This window comes from Passer domesticus, chromosome 4 (genome assembly GCF_036417665.1).
Source record: "Passer domesticus isolate bPasDom1 chromosome 4, bPasDom1.hap1, whole genome shotgun sequence".
Taxonomy (NCBI): domain Eukaryota; kingdom Metazoa; phylum Chordata; class Aves; order Passeriformes; family Passeridae; genus Passer; species Passer domesticus.
Genome location: NC_087477.1, coordinates 23,328,543 through 23,342,198, shown reverse-complemented (window position 1 = coordinate 23,342,198; position 13,656 = coordinate 23,328,543). Strand labels below are relative to the sequence as shown.

At 44.6% G+C, this 13,656-nt stretch overlaps 1 protein-coding gene across 5 annotated transcripts in view; it reads left to right on the top strand.

Annotated features, from left to right (window-relative positions):
- The window catches only part of MAML3 (mastermind like transcriptional coactivator 3), a 242,391-nt gene that overhangs the window by 107,888 nt on the left and 120,847 nt on the right, over nucleotides 1–13,656 (top strand). The window contains exon 1 of one of the 5 annotated variants that reach the window (XM_064416548.1): nucleotides 659–1,648. The exons of the other annotated variants lie outside the window; for them this stretch is intronic. The gene's annotated coding sequence lies outside the window, so the exon portion shown is untranslated. Of the gene's footprint in view, nucleotides 1–658; nucleotides 1,649–13,656 lie in introns of those variants that run through there. 5 annotated transcript variants of the gene reach the window in all.

Below are 13,656 nucleotides of genomic sequence, written 5' to 3'. Positions count from 1 at the left end.
ATTCCAACAGCTCTTGCATTCTGCCTGTTGAAACTCCCTGCTGCTGTTCAAGCAGGTTTGGAATACACTGCCTTATGTCCCTAGGCTGCTGCTCACTGATGAGGTGGCCCCAGAACAGATGAGGAGGAATCTTGACACCCAGTTTGCAAAAACAACTCAGGGGTAGAGGTCTGCACTATATTAATTTGCTGGTTTATAATTATTTGAAAAGTAAGACATTTTCTGCAGTTAATTTTCTGCATTCAGGGAAAGGGTTCCCAGGGAGTACAGAATTATCTGCAGGACTAGATGCTACAAATTCTCCTCAGATGGTTCTGTTTGGTGATTTGTTCAAAATTTATTTTTCTTATGGTGATTAAATACATTGTACTTGTAAAGACATTTTTGAGTATGTTCCATTTTGCTAACAGGTCCATACGGTTAGTCAGTGTTGCTGTGGGACTGTCTGCCCTAAAACAGAAGGGAGGCTGGTTCTCAAGGGATGAAAATTTGGTTTCAAATGCCCAGAATTCCAGTTGTGAGAGAAAAGGACCATCCAGGACATGAGGCCTGGTCTAATGTACTGCTTTTATTGCCAGTTAGAGAAGTGATTTCCTCTGTCAGAGCATTACTTTTGTTTAGCTCCTTAAAGGGATGGTATAGTCCCATAAAATTAAGGTACAATTTTAGTTATCCAAACATGGCATTATATCTCTGTGAAATTAATATTTTTTCTGTATAGGAATAGGGAATAAATAACCTCTACAGTTAAGGCAGTAGAACAAGGTTTTAGTTATCTAGAAATCAAAATGCAAAACCCCAAACCTTCACCCCTGTCCTAATCCTTAAAAGGAGTTGTGGTTTAGGATGCCTGAGACAACCTAAGAAATGTTTGCCCTAGTCTTACACTCCTCTGAAAGCTGTGGCAAAATTTTTACTTTCCCTAGCTGTGAAAGTTGGGAAGATATTAATATCTTGTGCTGATGATAATGATGAGTAGGCCAAATCACCCTGGATCATAGGTCAAGCCTGGGAAGTAATGTCAGGAGAGAGGTGACCTGTTACACACAGCTCTGGAAGCCAACATGTACAGTGGCAATACCCTTCATTTCCTGTGACAGATTATTCTTGAAGCAGTGTGGGGTCCCTCCTTGAGAACTGCTGGCCCTACAGATTGCCATAGCATTTCCAAGTTGTATTGTTTTATGGGAAAGAACACACTTACTCCTAAGCAAATATTTATTTTATCATTTTTGTGCTGGGTGGCGAAGAAGGAGCAAGCTGGTTTGCTTGTTGACTTTGAGGATTTTCTGACACCAGCCTCTTCTCCCCTCTTGTCCGTGGGTAGCCTGTGGTGTCAGGGTGGTAACCCTCGAGCTGCTGAATGCTAAGTGCATTTGATCAGTATCATTAGCAGCCCCAAGTAATTGATTATCATCCACAGCTGAGTGTTCAGAGGAAGCACACAGCCAATGGCAGTCACTTAATCTGTCATGCCTGCATGTTCTTGTCCTCCTGAGATCTATCAGCTGTGTAACCTCTGACCCCATCGGCAAAATCACTGATGGCTGCCTCATATTTACTGTGTACCCGTTGTGTCACCTGTATGAACCAGCTGAACTAGCTGCAGTGAACACGGAAGGAGGATTTACAACAGCAATGGCAGTTTGTAGGTCTCATTTTAGTCTTCCTTTTCAGGCATATCTAAGCCTGGATTTTTGTGGGAAGGGGGGCGGTGTCTTTAAATGTACACTGTTCAATTATTTTTCTGGTGTTAGTATTAATTGCAAGACTCAAAATAGGTTGATTAGGATAAGACCTCACAGGGATGTTTATAATTCAGATTTTGGAGATGTGACTAATGAATAACAACCACAGCTAATCAGTTCTCAAAACTGATGGTAATGAGCAGAAAAGGGGGAGGAAGCCAACCTGGATCTCTGCTAATGCACTGCAGTGGAAGATGGCAAGGTCTCTTAACATGTGTTTTATTTGGATGGAATTTTCACAGGAAAACCCATTTTTTTAAAAGCAGAGCTTGAAGATAAATTTTAAATAGCCAGTAGTCAATTACAGCCTTTAAAGTTAAGGTGGTATTTAATTGTTTGAACTGTTAAGAGACTTGAGGATTCTTCTGGCATCTTTGGGCTTTTTATTTATAATCTGAGTTTTTCTGCATTCATAAGTGCTACATAAATGACAGCACTGAACACTGGAGTCCTTTATTCACAGAACTGGCACCATAGGGACATGGACACTGTGGTGTTTTTTTTTGTGTTTCCAAGATTTTTGACCTTGATCAAGGTCATTTCTTAAAGATGAGATGGGGTAGTAAGTTTCTTGCTATAACCTGCTCAGTCCTCTGTCTCTGTGCATGTGTTTGTTTAACCTTGTAGTTAATTTTCTGTCCTGAATAAGAAGGAACTTAAAATGTATCAGAGGCTCCTAGACTGGAACTTCAGTCAGGAATGATCCTGATGCACACAGGAATTGGAATAGTGTTAGTCTTGGAAAATGCCTTTCAAATCATAGGCAGACATCTTCATGTCAAATTTCCCTGTTTCTGCCATGCACCACATCCTTGTAAGGAGAGAATTTCCTACCACCTCTTCAGGTCATACATTTTTTGGGGGGATTTTTTGACACTGAAGGACACATTTGTTGTCAAAGACCATTCTCTGCAGTTGAACAAATAATCCCACTTATACCAGTGAGATTGCTCGTGGAAGAAGGGCAAGAGAAGAAGCAGTCCTTGGCTGGTGAGGCACTTGTACACAGTTTAGTGTGCTCAGGGAGGCGCTGCAGATGCCTGCTGCCTTTAAGAAAAAAACAAAAAACAATGATCAAACACAGTTTCAAGAACTCAGTTTTGTAATTTGACACAGAGCTGAGCTGCTGGTTTGTGCCATTTATCTTTAAATAATACCATGGAACCCAACTCAGTGTGGCCATGAGGATGAAGTTCTTCTTTTGGCAGTGAGCAGTGCGGTTTCTAAATAAAGATAATGGTAGAAATTTGCTGTGTTTAATGCTTCAAGTACTGGGGAAAAGAGTACGCTAAGGTCAAGGTTGTTCCACTTGCTTATGACCAGCTTGAGGCTTTGGTGAAGCGAGATAGGCACCTCTACATATCTCCCGCCCTTTGCTTTCTGTTCCCCCTGTTTGTCATTCACAAGATCAGACTCAGGAGCAGTTCAGCTGAAAGCTTTCCTGTTTTTGGGGACACTGAGTTCAAATCAGGGAGCACTGTGGTACAGTCCATAGTGCAGCTCCATGAACATTACTGCTGCCATGGGACAAGGAAGTGGAGAGCCAGGGAATCTGAGAAACAGGCCTGGTATGTTGATACATGGGTACATCAGTGTTTATGCTCGTTTCAGTCTGAAAGACAGATGTTTGCCAAGGAACACAGGAACCCTCCATAAGAATGGAAAATGTGACCCCTTCCCTCCGAATTATTATAACTTTGGAATGAAGGGGCTTTCAGGCAAAGGTATGGGATAAGGAATGACAGTTCTTTAGCAGTATGTGTAGCAAGGCAAGCAATCATCCCCAGCAGCCCAGCCCAGCAGCAGCGGGAGCACAAACCCGCCCGCAGCCTTCTCTCCCCGCCGGGCGCTCTCCGCTCCGCTGCAGTTCCGCTCACGGCCAGCAGGGGCGCTGGTGGCTCCCGGCCGGGCAGGGCGGCTGCCAGGATTCCCCCGCGCCTGCAGGGGGCGCTGTGCCGCCTCTCCCTCAGGCGGCCATGGCGGGCGGGCGGGATGGTGACAGTGGCGGAGCCTTGGAGCAGGGGCTGGAATGGCAGGGCAGGCTCACATGTAGTAGCAAGCACAACGTAGCAGAAACTCGGCAGCTGTTGCAGGAGCCACGGCGTGTCCTGGCAGGCAGGGGGTGTGGTGCTACAGCGCAGCAAAAAAACCCCCGAAGAGTGGCAGAGAAGCAGTGGGGCTGGGCAGAGGCAGCCCGGCTCCCGAACAGAGCTGGGACAGGCTCCTCGGAGGGGCTGGGTTCCTGCATTCCTCTAGGGTTCAGAGGCCCAGTTGCAGTATAGCTTACTTTGGGTGGGACTGGATGTTCCTAACTCTTCCATAGCCTCAGCTTTGGGGTTTGCAGCAGCAGTATGACATTGTGACGACAGCTTCCCCACTGCTAGGTTCCTCACTGGCTGAAGTTTTCAATGAGTAAAAGGCTCATTGGTCAAAATGCTTTTGTACCTGGCTTAAGTCCACATCAGTTCCTGGGCCAGTGCTTGCTATGAAGATGTGTGTGTTACAGTCTGTTTTTTTAAGTTGTTAGAAATACCTATGCTTGAATTAAGGTGCAAAAGGGACCATATGCCAAAGTCAATAGTATGGGTTTTATTTAATAGAAAGTAAGAGAGAGAGAGAGAGAGAAGAAGGGAGATAAAGAAAAGAGGTGGGAGGACAGAAAGAGAGTGACAGAGACAGAAAATATCACCACTCTATGGATCCCACTGGCATCCTGATGATCCTCTCCAGCTGGTCTTCTTAGTGGGGTCTTCTGAGAAGCATAGAATGGATTAATACGTGCTCATCCAGGTGGGAATGTCCAGGTACCAGGGTGGGGGAGGAAAGCAGTTAAAGGGTCTCTTGCATACTCTGGATCCTGTGCATCTCTTTGCATCATGTGCAGTGCTGAGGTGCACGGCCTCAGCAATGAGCCTGGGGAGTGCTCTGGTGGTCTTTGATAGATCAGGACAGCCCCTCAGCTGCCCATGGATGTGGCTGTGGGATTGGGGGTTTCACAGCTGGGCTGGTTTGTGTAAGGGAGGATGGGTTCACCGCCTCTAACCAGAGGTTATGCCACACTCACATCTGAAACTCCCCTTGGTTGCGGGGAGGGGAGGGGGATTGGGGAGGATGGGGTTATCTGTGCAAACCTGGCCTCTGTGGGCTGTGGTCTCCTCCACCCCAAACCCAGCCAGGGATGATTCTCTCCTGTGTTTGGCTTTCTTGTGGATGCATTCAATTTCTTCAGCCTTGTTGATTTCTCTCTAGACATGAGATGATCGAACAATTGTGTCGCCTTTATCTTATCTAGGTGGCTTAACTCACAGTCCAAAGTTCCAGTCAGGAATCTTTAAGGAGGGGTGGGCTTCTGTGGTTGTAGCTTCTTGATGCAGCTTTTGCTATAATGGGCAAAACTCCTTCATAACCGTGTTTAAGGTATGAAACATTTCAGTCCCTGACAGTGTGTGATTTTCATCACAGGAACATGAACTTCACATCCTAGGAACTGTAGAGACAGAAACGTGTATGTTGGGAATGGGGGGAAGAAGGAGCAGTCTTTCTTCTTTTGCTTCAGTTGCAGGCTCTAAGGAAGAGAAGGCTTTTCCTCATTCTTTCAACCCCTCCTTTAATTTATTTGTGGCCAGCCCTGGCAGAATAATCCCTGAAAAGTTAAAAATCATATTTTATATTGCAGCTGTGATCTTCACAAGAACAGAGGCGTGAGGGACAGAGCAAACTCATACAGGAAGCACCTTTATAAACGCACGGGGTTTTAATTTCTTGCAGCAGTTTGAATGTGTGAACATTGCCTAAAAGGGAGCAGTGCAGCCAGCATTACAGGCTGCAGGAGGGAAGGGAGGAGAGATGCAGGTCATTAGTCACTTATCTGCTCAGCCAGCTTCTTCCTCTGCCAGATACTACTGGCAGGGGTGAAGTCCCAGGGCCCTGTCATTCACAGAATCACAGAATGGTTTGGATTAGCAGGGACCTTAAAGACCATCTCTTTCCAACACTCATGGACAGGAACACTTCCCACTAGACTAGGTTGCTCAAAGCCCCATCCAACCTGGCCTTCAACATTTCCAGGGATGGAGCATCCACAACTTCTCTGGGCAAACTGCTGCAGTGCCTCATCACCTTCACGGCAAAGAATTTCTTCCTACCTTCTAATCTAAAACCATGCTTTTTCAATTTAAAGTATTTGTGTGAAAAGTGCCTTGTAATTTAGGGGCTACGAACATCCAAAACATTTAAGTCATTACTGGTTGCAGCCCCATCAGGCTCACTCTCAGCCATGAGTCTGTGATATAAGCCAGGGGTCTTACAAGAACAAAACACGTTAATACAGGCAGAAAATATATTGATTGACTTTGTCTAAAGTAGTTTAAAACTGTAGGGAATTAAAACAATGCAAAATTTTGCACAGAGGATCTTGGCATGTAACTCAAATTAATATAATTAATCAGTCCTTGCAGTCACCACCTTCTTTTAACCCAAGAGCCAATGGAACAAGAAAGTGAAGGGCATTTTTAACATGATTTTCACATATCTGCAGTTAAGCACTGAAATTTGTATCTTTGCACCCAGGTAAGAGGCTGAATGTTTACACAACACATGTAAATGAACGATAAATGGTGACATTAAAGACGTTATACGTCCCTACAAATAACCCTCAGCTCAAGTCTAGTAACAAAATAGAGCTTCTTTTATCTCTGGCTCATTTAAGACTTGCCTAGTAAAGCCATATTTGCAATGGTATTTCAGTTTGTAACATTTACTTGGCTGCTGGTATTGTGTGAGAGGGACTAAATGCTTCTATATTGGCAGTAAAGTGTGATAATCAATCGAGTTAAGGCAGCTCACTGGAAACAGCATGTTTTCCCTAGTCTGAGCAGTCTTGGGGGAGTTTTTCTAAAGTTCAGTCTAATACTACACTCTCAAAATGGAGGCAGAACAATTCTGTCTTTCTTAAAAAAAAATTTTCTCTTTTTCCAAGTACACAGTGAAAGCAGGTTAAATTTGGCCATGCAGGCTGGCCAAGGGAACTGGCTGAGGATAAAGCCAGGGTGTGGAGTGGCTTCCTGGTGGCCAGGCAGCACTGAAGTGGAAGGTGGCAGCAGGGCATCCAGCAAGGATACCAGGAGGATTGTGTCCAGCCAAAAGGGTGGCCATGGAATGATGCTGGCACATCACCTTGGGCTGGGATGTCACACTGGGCCTTGCTGCTAGAGCCAGAGGATACTTGCAGACGTGCCAGCCAGAGAGTCCTTTTCCAAGGTTTTCAGCTTGGTTTGAGGAAATGCTCCATCAGCTGCACTTTTAAAATAGTCTTTGGCCAGTGCCTGTGCTATCTGTGCTGGCAGATGCCTTTATGTGGGTGCACAGATCTGGTTAGAGGGAACCTATTCTACACTATATTTAGGCAGTGCATTTGCTGTCTGTATTTTCTTTTCCTTGCTGCTAGCTACAGGGAGACTATGCTTGTTCTATGCTTAAATCCTCTTTATTCTCTGAAGCAGCTGGATTAAAAAAATAATCTTTGGATGGTAGTTAACCACTGGAGCAGATTTTTATTTTGACTAATTTTGTTTTGGTAGCAAAATATGTACTTGGATGGCAGGACTAGAGAATCAAATTGAATTTTTGTCATATTGCAAAAGTTCCGTACTGTTGTCTCCTTATCACAAAAGTTTCATACCGTCTTGGTGTTTTCTCGTGCGCAGCACCAACTCTTTCTTCCTCACAAAGTAGCCAGCCAACTCCAGTGCTTCTCAACCAGCCAACCCACTCTTTTATAGCACTCTTCTCGTTGGCCTGTTAAAGTAAAGCCTGTTCATAATCTTTGATAATTGGCCCAGCTGCAACTCCTTAGGGGTGAGATTTCTTTCTGCACTATCTTTATTTTCTTATATTCTGTCCCCCCACAAGATGGATTTTTATTTTTAAGTGAAAAAACCCTGCATTTCAGATTCTAAAAGGGTGTAGGCCTTTGGAATCTGATACACCTGGGTTACAGCTGATATTAAGGTGCATAACTGGGAGCAGAGGAAAGTCACAGTATCGGAAGCAGTAATTTACTGTGCTCCAGCTCTGAAAGAGTTTTGTCTGTCTATAAACAGGAAGGCACAGAAAGCTGAAGAACCTTTCAGAAATATTTTTGTTCTACAGCATGACCAAGAAAGAATTTCAGTCATTAGGACATATTTTGCTGGAAATGACAAATTGATTCATGTAAATGGTGGTCTTGCCTTTTAAAGTTTCTTGTGAGCAGTGTTGTACAGTGTTCTTTGTGAATTCCAAATGCACACTAGAGATAGAGAAGTGAGAACACAGTCTCTTGTTTTTCTTTGATAGTGGTTCCTTTTTCTTTTTTCTTTTTCTTTTCTTTTTTATTTCTAGCAGAAGAGCAGATGAATGCAGGGTGTTCTATGAAATGTTGGTGGTTTGACTGCTACTGTCCGATTACATGCTTTTGGAATAAGTTTGCTCTTCCTATATAGGACACATCAGTAGATGAAGTGCATCTGAGACAAAAACTTGGACTTGGTGTACAAAAAGGCAATTTTATATGAACACCAACAAATGCATTTAAATACCTGCTAAATATTCCTGACACTGAGCAGCAAAACTACTATGGAAGATAACTGTAGGAAGATTTATTTGTCAGCCTTTTAGTGGGACACATAATGAAAAATCTACTTATTTCACTTGTGTATCAAAATATGACTTGCCTTGAGTGGATGAGTAAAATTTTGTAACTCTGCATTACGACAGGAATAGACTGATGCTGGGGCTGCCTTGGGAGTTGTGTTACTTTAATGTAACTTGTGCTGGGGAAGGCGTCTTGTTTATGCTTTGGTTTATTACTTTAAGCTGGTGTGAGTGGAAAAAGACACCTGCAAGATGATGATTTACACAGTACTTCTGATGTTAATCCCATTACCTTGCCTGATATTTTTCATCTCTTCACCTCCCACCCACTTGAACTGAAACTTTCTTTGCTGTGAGTCAGAGCAGAGTCTGGTGTGATGAGCAGGTGTGGCTTGCAGTGCAGATGTGCTCCCCAGCTTCATGCAGGCAGCCAGGATAAAGGGAAAGGAGGAGAGGATGCCTGCTCTGTGTGTGTAAATGCAGGGGAGGGAGGGAGGTGGGAAGGCAGGGAGAGAAAAAGAGAGTGCTTGGAATTTTTTGCTTGTAAATCCTGGAGAACAGCGAGCAATATGGACTGCTCTCACTCCCAGTGAAAGGGAAAGAAAAAATTCAGTGCCTGCAGACTGATAGGACAGAATATTGTCACAGTAGAAGAGTCGCTCTTGTGCTTCTTGCCACCACCTGTGCCCAGAGTAATAGAAGCCTCTGTCCCCACAACACGGCCTTGGGCTTCAAGGAGAATTTGGTGAGTGCTGGTTGGCAGCATCACCTCTCCTTCCCCTCAGACAAATCCTTTCAGACACCCCTGTGGACTGTGTACACTGCTCCTGCATGTTCTTGAAATGCCCTCAGTGTGCATGGGGAGGGCTGTGTTGCCTGGGCACTCCTGATGAGGCAAATGTCACACAAAGGGACAGGAGATGAGTTTCCCTCCCTTGTACGTGCTCAGGCACTGCAAACCAGGGAGCCCAAGTCTGCTAACCTGCTTTCTGTCCACTGGGACAGTAAATTGGCTTCTTTGCTCAGGCATTTGAACTTAGACTTCCATCTTTCTGGAATCCTTTATGAAATGAAGGGAACATTTTAGTTGACTGTGGAGCCTGAGCTAGAAGGGCAGGCCTGCAAAGGGCTCATCTTGGCAGGAGCAGCCTTGACTGATGGTGAAGTGTCACTAACTTTGCAGAATGAGATTCTCCTGCATGTGTTCCTGCGGTCAGCTCAGACGTGAAAGTGCTGAAGTGGAGCTCAGAGGGGAGCTGGGGAACTCTGTGCACTAGTAATTGGGCAAAAGATAGAAAGGATTTATGGGGAAGCCATCAGTAGCATTGAAAGCAAACAAACAAGCAAGTATCAGTGGTTTGGATTTCTTTGTGGTAGGAGAAATTCCCTAGGCCAAGCAGCTCCATTTATACATTCTTGTTGTAATTGCACAAGCTATGAGACTGGTTTATGCAATTTGAAAAGCAAAAACAGGACAGAAAGCCGGGGGGGACATGTTGGGGGAGGTGCATGGCTGTCCTTTCCTCTGGAAAGAGTAGTCAATTCTAAACTTTTGTTCATTTGCAACAATACATAGGGGCTGTGCAGTGACTGCTTGAATGTTAAATTATAGCACTTGTTTTACTCTTTATGTCTGTGTCTTGTATGACGCAGTTTGTACCAGCAACATCTGAATGTTTTGGCTTACTTTGAAAGACTAGGGGAGTTAAGGGTCTTTCATGAAATAAAAGAAAATCCTGAAAATAGCCTTCTGTGATTTCTAAATTGTATTCTTAGCGGTATTAGCATATAGCTGGAGTTAATTCATTTACATTAGTGAAAAGTTCAAGTGAAAGCAGAATTAGGCCTTTTTGAAAACCAAGTCAGAGTCATATCTGATGCAACTCCATCTTGGCTTTGAATGGAAGCCTGTCGTGTTGCTTGTGAACCTGGGAACGTGGATGTGTCACATTCATCCCCAACAGAAGCTGTGTGACATACCAAAAGGAGAGGGTTGTCCTCGGAGCTGGACTGGGGTCCCTGGCTTTCCAGCCTCCAGTGGTGGGCAGAGCCCTGCCATAGGATTTGCTGAGGTGATCCAGCCAAGTTTATTCTGTACAGTGACTTGGGGCAGAAACGTGTCCCTCCTCTCCTCCACTGACCATCCACAGTGCCCATGCTGAGCTGGACTCCCCTTCTTTCAGTCTGGTTCCCCAGACTGTGTTGCTGCTTGTCTCTGACCCTATAAAGGCATAGCTGTAGATGTTTGAGGATGTGGGTTTGTGTTTGGGAGATAATGAGGGGGTGGTCAACAGTATTGTGGGATCTCAGCACGTAATTGCCATGGATTTCAGAAGGAACTGGATGCTCAGCTTGCATAGGCACTTGGAAGTCCCAAGAGATGCTATAGTGAGGTCTTCTGTTGTGGTTTGATACTGGCCAAACACCAGGCACCCACAAAAGCTGTTCGCTCACCCTCTCTTGCTCTCAGCTGGGCAGAGGAGAGGGAAAAAAATTAACAAGGGGTTTATGAGTTGACATGAGAACTGGTAGAAACCACTCTAAGGACAAAATGGGTTCAAATTTAAAGGTATAAAGTAAATTTATTATTAAAAGTCAGAAGGGGACAATGAGAAGTAAAACAAGCCTTTAAAACACCCATTTCCCCTCCCTCCTACCAACAATGCAGGGAGACAGGGCATGGGATTTTGGTCAGTTTGTCACTTGAGATCTTTTTTTGTTCACTCAGGGGAAAGTCTTTTCTCTGCAATTCTGTGAGTCTCTCCCATGGGCAAACAGTCTTCCCAAAACTGTTGTGGTGTGGGTCGCTTGTCCACAGGGTGCAGTCCTGCAAGGACAGGCTCCTCTAGTTTGGAAGCAAGGGCCCTCCTTCTCTGTCCCTGGAAGCCTCTCTCTCTATTTGGGTCTCCCAATTCCTTTCCCAATGGATCACAGCTTTCTCTGGCATTCACCCACTCAGGTGTGAGCACTTTTCTCATGGACTGTGAGAGGATTTCTGCATCCCCACAGACTTCATGCATTACAGGGAGACAGCCTGCTTCACCATGGTCCAACACAGCCTGCAGAGAAAATTTCAGCTCCGGTGCTTGGAGCTCCTCCTCCCCCTCTTTCCCACTGGCCTTGCCTTGTTGTTTTCCCTCTTGTGTCCTCACTTCCTCCTCTTCTCTGACTAGAAGAAAAACTGCTGCTTGTAGGTACCACTGCCAACAAGTTCCACCAATTCAAGGGTTCCTGCAGGATCCCAAAGCTCTGAGAGGTTGATCTCACCCAGGTTCTGTGTCGGGAGTTGCTCGTCGCGTCTCCGCTGCCGCCATGGCGCAGGCAGTGGCGGCCACGGCAGCGCCAGCGCTGCTTAACGCCTCTCCTTGTGCCGGGTGCTGGGAAGGAGAAGCCACCACCAGCCCTGCCCTTCTGCCCGTGGCACGGCTGGGCAGGAATGGCCAAGCAGGCAGGGCTTGCCACAGCAGCGCCAGGATGGCGGCTGCAGCACATCGCCGTATGCTGCTCCGGGATGGCCGCGGTGACAGCCCTCTGGGAAAAAACTGTGCCTGTGCTGTTTTGATTTTCTTCTTAAACATGTCATCACAGACACCCTCTCCAATTGCGCCGTGTCCATTTTCAGAGCCATCAGAGATTGGCTCTGTCGGATATGGTGGAACCGTCCAGCAGCTTCTCAAAAAGCCACCTCTGTGGCTTTTCCCCAGTGGCAAAAACTAGGCCGTGACAAATCAACACATCTTCAAAGGAGGAATTTCTTCCTCTCCTTGGTTATCTTAGTTATACTTTGACTGATGCAGAAGGGCAGACAACCTATTGAAACTTGTAGCAAAATTATAAATCTCCCTATCTGTGAACAGGTAATATTTTTTTAAATCTTTAAGATTATGTCTCAACAAGATATTGAACATTATCTTTTAATCATACTGTACTTTAGATATATTTTCATTAAATGGCAGGGTCTTTGTTTATTTTTGTTTAGGAAAATAATAAGAAAAAGGGAACTAGACCTTCCTTAAAGCATGTATTATTGGACATAGTTTTTATCATGTCAGTTCTGACCTCAGTTCTCTTTAAACTGATAGTTACAATCTCTAAAATCCTTCTTCAGATGGAAACTTCTCCATGCCTGTAATAACATTTATCCTTTTTGAAATGGGGCAGCAAGTATTAGAGTGGAGAGTGTTCATGAAAGCTTTACTTTTTAAATTTTTTTTTTAATTTCCTTGTATTAGCACGTTCTCCCATCCTCTTGTTTTGTTTCTTTGCCACTTCTTTGTCCTTCTGTGTAGAGCAGGTGTTTTCATTCAGCTGCCTACAGTGATGCTGAAGAATTTTCCAGGGCAGTTGGAGTTGAGATAACATCCATCAGCAGGCATGAGGAAAGTGCAGTTCTTTATGTGCATTACCTCGCATTTGTCTATACTGGATTTCAGCTGATCAGAGAATATTTTCTCAACATCTATGGAAATTATATAGTTATTGACTGAGGGGAAGAGAGAGGATAGAAATTAAATGGTCACAATATTTGCTGAATATTTGCTAGCCGAAAGGGAGGGCTTCTTTGAAATGAGACCAGTTTCTCTCTCTCTCTCCATATCTAACAACAGATTTAGGGATGGTGTGCAAGAAATTTCCTTTAATTGTCTTCATTTTGCCAAGACAGGGCAGTGTGAAGTTGGCATTGCAGGAGTTGTGTGCAGGGATTGTTTCAGAGCTTCCATTTACTCAGGAAAGGGAAGGTGGCTGGTGTGGGGAAGGTGGAATAAGCTGCTGGCAAACACTTGTCCCTAAAACTGAGAGCTGAAAGGGCAGAACTCACAGCAGACTTTCAAGCATGTAATAAAGCTTCCAGAGTTGGGAGGCTGCCCTTTTGTTCCCTATGCTTATGGGTGGATGCCACACCAAGACAAGATTTTGGGGAAATCTTTTCCTCCTTGAAATAAAACCAGCTAAAATAATGCACAAGTTCTTAGTTCCAATGCAGAACAAAGTTAATGTTATCTCCTGCAGACTTGTGCTTGCCTTATGTTAGGAGGGGCACTGCTCTATCACCTGAGGTAAAACTGGCCAGTGCTGGGGTGCATCTGGGGCAAAGGTTGTGTTTGCTACCACAGAGGATTCTGAATCACATTAAGTAAAGAGAAAGTCAACTGTAATCCACATTGGGTTCAGCTGTCTGCAGTTGAGAACACACAAATTTGGAAAGTCTTAACCTGATTTTTACAAACAGAAAAGCACTACCCAGAAAGTTCAATTCAATTTTCAGTTGTTCAAG